Below are 8,374 nucleotides of genomic sequence, written 5' to 3' on the forward strand. Positions count from 1 at the left end.
CCCACCCAACTGATCCAATACCTGATAGATCTCCACAAAGAATCAATAGACTCCCTTCTACATTCAATTCGAGTAGTACAGCACCATCACCAGAGTCTCTAGGTGATAATGACTGGAATCAACCTAATCAGGTTCCCCACATGCGAAGCTTTTTTTGTGCGTTTGAACCATGCCTCCATCGGCTCTCACCACGTTCTATTAGCGACATAAGGAATACCCAAAATATTAGAACAAGTCCTCCATATAGCAGCTACCGTCTCCCCTAATAAAGAACATGGTTTAAATCTTCAAAAGCACCCTCCTCACAACAGACACCATAGGAATTCCGATTCTCCTCATACGATTATCCACACTCAGACTCTGTTAAAGAGCCTTCCACATTATAACCGAAATCTTTTTTGGCATAGCAGCATGCCATATCCAATCAGACCACTTTTTTTTTGGAGCCACTACTCGAACAAAACCCCAAGCACTGCGAGTTATGAACTCAACATCTGAGTTACCCAACCAAAACAAGATATTAGAGTCCTCTTTTGTACCCCCTATGTTAGACAAAATCCTGTCTGATAACTCCTGTCCCACAAGCTGAATCAAGAAGTCTACATCCCAACTATTCTCCACCATACATTGCTTAATATTCAACTTCGAATTATCAACAATAGAATGATACTCACAAATAGGACTTGAATCTATGCACTTGTCCCTCCAGAAGGAAACATTTCCTTCTTTCACATGCCATTTGGAATGATTTAGCACTCACTAAAGGAATAGATTCCATGACCATTCTCCAAAACTGGGAACGTGAGCAATCTTGCGCCATTCTTTTCCTTTTCCCTTTTGCCACTGTTTGTTCAACAAATGGCAGTTTGTAATTAAAAGAACAGAAATTGAGGGGGGCAGCCCTTCTTCTGACACGTTCTTCAGCTTAGGGCAGTCTCTGATCTCTAAGTTACTAAGCGAGGTGACGTATTCAATCCCATTCTTGTCCAACGATTTTCAGATTTGGAAAACCAAAGATATGAAGATTGGTCAGACTTGCGGGAAGCAACCTTGCCTTTGGAAAAGACAACATTTTCTGAATTGCGCTCGAATACAAATGATGCAAGGGAAGTACAATTTTGCAAACCCCATCCCCTCTGATTGGCAGCGAGTTTTTCACAATTTCTGATGCAAAGTCTCTCAAGATTGGAAGGCAAGGCCCCTTCAGGAAACGACTCGATTTCTTAGCAATTTGATATTACTAAAACCGTAAGAGACGGAAGCTTAAATCAGGAATTCAAAACTTAAATCATTAAGACATCATCATTACCTTGGACTCCATACTTCTCCATCTCATGTATAACTTTCACTAGACCGCTTGATCCACCAGTTGGGTTCCTCCTACTAGTGCTCCTTTATGACTTTCATAACCATTGTGGATATGGAGCTCATAGTGGAAGGAATTGAATCGATTTCATAATTGGTTTCTAATTGTCTTGCGATGGTTTTTCTTTTCCCATTATATTATAAAATCAACCTAGAGGGTTGGATTATAAAAAAAGAATTATTATGTTTCTAATTATATTCATAATGCACATTCAATTAATAGCATGAAATGAGCTTTTCTTACTCGGATGCAACTACACAGCTCCTCATTTTCATTATCGGGCACATCATTCCAACTATGGAAGCTCATGTCAGCATGATGTGTCACTATCCACGTGACCCTTGAAACAAATGTAGTCGTGTTCTTGTGTGAGATTTTAGTATCTTCGTCCTTGATGAGCAAATGAATCGGTTCAATCTTTCGAAGGTTGTCAAATTTTGTGCTCCTTGACTGTCCACTACCACGTTTCTTATTCGTGGATACTAAAAGCTCCATCTCACAACAAATATGTCAATACAATATATTATGTCCAAGAACAAAAGCACACCATATAACAGATTGAATGATAGGTTAAAAAAAATCCAGAAACGAATAAGCAAAGTTGTTTTTTAGAAGTATGAAGCTATTGGGGGTACCTGTCTCTACCATTAGATCTTGAAATTCAGTTTCCAAAAACCCATCTGGTGGTTAATTAGTTGGGTCATCCGAGGAGGAGTCAGTGTGGTCTCTCATTGTCCGTGCATTTGGTAGTGGTGATGGTGACTCTTCTCTAACGGATGAAGGTCCAAACCTCCATCAGCCTCCACCTCGTCCACGTATTCTTTTTCCTCTTGTAGTTTGGCTCATTGTCTCACAAACTACTTCCTGGATAATGTCTGAGCTGCATTAAAACATAGGATTAGAGCGATATTGAAAACTTAATTTCTAATGGTGATGGAAGATACAAATCACTCTAATTTTATGTACATACTTCAGGCTCATTTAAATTGTAATTGAGCTCCTATATATGTCTAAGATTCTCCTTTTATTCATTCCATTTAATTTCCAACCAATCAATTGAGCTCCTTTTATTCATCCTAGAGTTTACTCTCATTTTATGTACATACTTCAAGCCCATTTAAAATGTAATTGAGCTGCTACATATGTATGAGATTCTCCTTTTATTCATACCATTTAATTTGCAGCCAATCAAATAAATGATATTACATACATACATATATATACATATTCATTCCCAAAACATCCTAAGTTCAGAGAATATACCATTATTGTTCTGTTTAGTGCATTTGTTTGAGCATGAAGAAATTTATGGGAACAAACAATCCACTGATCATTTTGTTACTTAAGTTTGTAAATATGAAAACAATTGTATAGATGATTGGCTCTGCCATAGCAGTGCTACTAGGATTTCGATGAACCATTGTCTGAGATGGAGAGGCCTGGGGTTGCTTAGCACATGGAAGGGGCAAGTAAAATTACACCCTAGTCCCACCCTTTTCCCTCGGGGCGAAATTAGCACGCCCACCACACTGCCCACTTTTTCACTCATTTTAGTTGTCTCTTGTCTTGTAGTATAGATAAATTACTTTACAGATATAATCTATATAACATATTTTTTTTAGGTGATTGCTATGATTGTCATGATGTAACATGATGGCAATAAATAGGCCGATTAGTAAAACTTTTCTTGATTATTTGATGGTAATAATATGAGTACGGTCTCGATAATGAGATGAGATGAAAAATCTGTTAATGGTAGTAAAATAATTTATGAATAGTGGTAAAATGATTTGAATTAAGATGTTTTATTGAGTTTTGAGAAATGAGAGAGAAAAAGTTGAATAAGAATATTATAAAGTTAAAATATTGTTAGAATATATTTTTTTTAATATAATTTTTGTTTTTGAATTTAAAAGAATTGAATTATTTTTTATATTTTGTTTGGATGAAAAAGTTGAAGATTTAAAATTAAAAAAATATTTATGTTTGATTGATGATTGAGAAGAAAATTATGAAAAATTATGAGATAAGTTGAGCTGAAATATATTCCCAAACGAGGCCGAAGTGTAAGCTTAAATAACTTTCTCACAACCTTTACTTGCATAATAAAAAATGTTAAAGAACTATTTCATAATACCCAATCGTAGAATGCCAGAAGTAATAACAATATTGGTTATGTCGCGCAACATTTATTAAATTTTAGCGTAACCAAGTCTACTCATTGGCCATATATGTTGGATGAGATACTACACTTTGACCGAGAAATGGGCTACGTACGTATATATCCCCCTTTTCTATTTTAGGACACCTATGATTTCTGTCATGCATGAAGATGTCTCCCCTGAATTGATACAAGAATATTGGAAGATGTTCTGGAGGTAGATGCAACTAATCCATTTAGTTCAGTGTTTCTGTTTCTTTGTTTTATCTTGTTAAGATTGTGAGACACACTAATGTAGATATATAGAGCTTGTGGGCAATTGCAATAACTTGGAAAAGGGGCCTATCTCAAATAATATTTGAATCATTATCTGAAAAAATGAGAAATTCGATCTAAATTTATAAAGAGGTTTTACAAAAGTTAGTATACAAACTGACGTAACTTAATGTAATGCGTTAGGTATATTTTACAATAAAACATACTTTACAGTCAAATATATCATATTAAACTACATTAGTTTGTAGATTATTCTTTTGCAAGATCCGTAATTTGTAGACCAAGCATTTCTCTTGAAAAATATGGACAATATCGTGATGCTTGTAATTCAATTTAACAGTTTAATAATGACAGATTTTGCAAGTGCAAGTCGACGCTACTGATATGAAAGTGAAAGTGGAGTGAAGGTTGGAACGACATAGTTGCTAGCGGTTCATTGGTGCCACGTGGCACTGCACCGATGCATGAGGTTTATGTGTCGATAGCCCCCCGTTGGTAGCTAGAAAACGGAATATTTGATATTCTCAATTAAAAGGAAAATTGGGAAAGAAATTAGACATAAAAATAAACCAAAAATATACTATAGGAGTAGTGGAAGAGCAAGAGCTGATGATAATTTTTCTTTTCATTTTTCTGATCCCTCATGAATGATTATTGTTAAAAAAACACTAATCACAATAATATAGTGAATATTCAATTGGTTCGAAAATAACTGACATTCTGAACTTTCATCGCACTAAGTTTAAGAATATATATTGAAAATGATAATATGATTATCAAATATGTTCACCAAATGTGTCCACTCGTATATTTTTTATTTTTATTTTTATTTTTTATTTCTTAATGGTTAAGAAAGTGATTATTAGTAATTTTTTATTTTATTTTTTTTAATGGTTAAGGATGTTTAAAAAATGCTTAAAAAAAAGAAATTAAAAACTAAAAAAACTCATTTGTACTAGTGTGTACATTTAGTGGGAACATTTGGTAGGCACCTTTGCATTGTCCTATATATATATATATATGATCTAAGAGTCGTGCTGCACCCATCGAGGTTGTAGCCCGATAAATTCTCCCAATAAGGTCATTTGATTTTTTTTATTCATTTTTTATATCTTTAAATATTTTTTTTAAAAAAATCCCAATATTATTAAAAAATATTTTTTTAATCACTAAATAAAAAAAAAAAAAAAAAATTGTATTGGAATCCATTGTCGATAGAGACCCTCAACACAACTATCATTATTCATGATCTAATAATACGTTTCCAATGAAAAAAAGATTTATCTATATAAAATTAAATTAAAACCTTTCCTGCACTAACGGTCCAACACCAACCGATTACACCCAGTCAATTCAACAACCTGTAATTTTTGAGCCTTGATCACCAAACAAATAAGAAACATAAAAAACACTCAATTTTGTTACTAAAGGCACTTCTAATGGATGCTCTATAATACTTTTTTTTAAAAATATAAATAAATTATCTTAAAAGTGCCCTCTTTAGAGCACTCCCAATGGCTCTTGTAAAGTACAATTTTTTTTTTTTTTAAATACAAAGAAAGATGGCCAAAAGTCTCTTCCATTAGATCATCTTTTATATTTCTATTTTACATTCAGCTACAATAAATCCTCTCCATGTAGAGGTTACTGTTCATTCCTCTAAACAATTTTTTATTATTTTTCTCTCATTTCATCCTCTTTTATTTTTATCTTATTTTCATTTTAATCCTTTTATCACTTTTGCACAAACCCCACTCTCTTATCTCTCATTTACTATCTAGCACTCCGTTTATAGTCCTTTCGACTTTTATACATGCATAAGTTTTGATATTGTTAATAATAAAGACAGGTATTTTTTTTTTATCATTTTACTCTTTTTTTAAGTAATTTAAAATATTACATTACACATAAAAAAATATTGCAAATATTAAAATATATGATGTATAGAGAAATATTTGAAATATATGATGTGTAGAGAATATAATATTTGAAATAAATAAAAAAGATTAAAAAATATAATATTTAAATGATATAAAGAAAAAATAAATAAGCTGATGTATGATGTATTGTAAAAGTCAGTATCTAAAATAGAAAAAGTTGGTTTTTGTGATGTATTTTAAAGGATAGGATAAAGAAACCATTGTGAGTGCCCTTCTTGTATTCCATCCTTCATTTTACATTTTGCTACAATAACATGCTAGATGTGGAGGGAACTATTCATCATTGTAAACATTTTAAATTAGTTTCTCTAGCCTGCTGTTTGATTTTCCTCATTTCTTCAAAAGTCATTTATGTTCATTTCAGATCCTCTCTCTCATTCCCACACTTTCTCTTTTGTTGGGCGCCAAAGACAAAATCTGAAGTTGAATTAATCTCTTCTTTTCATTATATAATCTCTTCTTTTTATTTTTGAATTAATTTATATTTTGGTTTAGTTTATAAATTTGAATTAATTTAAAATAGAACATAATTATATGACATCGTATATGGAGAGATATTGTAAATATTAAAAGATTTGAGGATAGCATTGATAGTTAGAGAAAATATTTGAAATGAATAAAAAAAGATTAAAAAGTATAATATTTAAATGATATGAAGAAAAATAATTCTTCTTTATGCAACCGCCGGTGCGAAACCGGCTGACGTGGCACTGCCACGTTAGCTACTAATTTAACATTAAAAAAGAAAAAAAAAAACCGAGTGAAATATGCAAGAAAAATAGAGGGAAAGTAAAAAGAAGAAAACATTTGATAGAGCTCGGCTGAACCTCTCTTTTCATCTGAACCAAGAACCGTCTGTGGTCGCCACTGTGGACCGAACCGGTTGTTGTCGTCGCCATTTGTCACACATTCTAGATCTGAGCCGCCATCGACGTGGGTTGGATTTTTCAGATATGAGTAGTCGCAAACAGGTTCTTCTAGTATTCCTTAAACTTCTTTTGGACTTAATTTTCTGTTATTCTTTAAGTTGATCTTAGCAAAACGAGTTGAAAATGCGAAATGCGACTTCTTTTTGGCAAGCAAATTTCAGAGCTGGAAAGCACTATTTTGTCTACAAAAAGTCTACGGAAAATGATATACGTAGGAGACTTGGCGTAGAGATCGTGCAGGAACGTCTACGTGGAAAATGAAACGGTGCGTTCCGCACGTCCATTCGGCTTTTCTCCTCCATCTCCCTCCTTCATTAAAGTCCATCTCACTCTCCTCCATCAGTTCTTCCTCATTCTCACTGTTACTCCTCCATTCAAACCCAAGACGCCAGGAAAGTTCAAAGAGAAACTCTCAAGAAAATTCTGGAGGAGAATGGATCGGCCGAGTACTTACAGAGTCTTGGTCTCAATGGAAGAAGAACTGATCCTGAAAGCTTCAAGACTTGTGCCCCCTTGTTACTCACATGGAATTGGAGCCATATATACACAGAATTGCAGACGGCGATCCTTCTCCTATTCTCACCGGAAAACATTTTCTTATTAAGGTTCTTATTTGACTTTCTTTAATGTTATTTTCTGGATTTTACTTCAACTTTGAATTTTGTGCTGCAGATAGTTTATATGGATTTTGAGAATTGTTTTGGATTGATTTTTTGCAGTTCTGGTACTACTCAGGGAAAGCGAAAGTTTGTACCTTTCAACGATGAATTGATGGAATCCACCATGCAGATATATCGGACATCTTTTGCTTTTAAAAACAGGTAAAATGGAACTCTTTATTCAATAAAAAGTGTTTGGATCTGATGTACCCGTTTTTCTGCTGACATGGAACCATTTCCCTCGTTCTGCAGAGAGTTTCCTATTGGGAATGGAAGGGGGTTTGGCAGCTGGAACTACTACTACTAATGTCAACAGAAATTCGCAGTTCAAAGAGACTATGAAGGCAATTCAATTCCAATCTTGCTGCCCAGATGAAGTAACATTTGGTCCTGATTTCCACCGGTCTTTGTACTGCCATCTCTTATGTGGGCTGATTTTTCGGGATGAAGTTCAGTTTGTATTCTCTACTTTTGATCTTTTCCAAAGGCTGGTAGCATTCAAGCATATAAAGTCATCAAACCATCTCCAAGGGCCTATAAATGAAATCACAAGTTCAAAGAAGTGTGGCTTTGAAAATAAGTATAGCCTAGAAATGAGTTTCACCTTCCCAGTTCAGTTCGCGGGCAATTGCCATATGTTTTTTTCCCCATCTTTAGTTGTACTTGACTTGGCATAATAACTCATTCGTGCGCAATCCTTACGCCAACTTCCCTGTCCGTAGAAGAATTGAAAGTCTACTTACAACCCATTTTTATCATATGTGAAGAAACGTTAACCCATTTTCGGTCATCTAATTAATTATATATATATAGTGTTGAATATAGGAGAACACAACAATAGTAGCAGCAGTCGGTGTTGCTGTTGCTGCTGATGTTATGGTTCTCAAAGATCTGGGAGGCAGTAGTAGCAGCAGGCATGAATGAACCCAGGGCAGAACACAGAAATTCATGTAAAACCAAAAGAAAACAATAACTATGATACAAAGTTTAGAACATATGAAACCCAAAATGAAGAAGAGAGGTTAACATGTGGGTATCCAACG

This window comes from Juglans microcarpa x Juglans regia, chromosome 7S, assembly GCF_004785595.1.
Source record: "Juglans microcarpa x Juglans regia isolate MS1-56 chromosome 7S, Jm3101_v1.0, whole genome shotgun sequence".
Classification (NCBI taxonomy): Eukaryota; Viridiplantae; Streptophyta; class Magnoliopsida; order Fagales; family Juglandaceae; genus Juglans; species Juglans microcarpa x Juglans regia.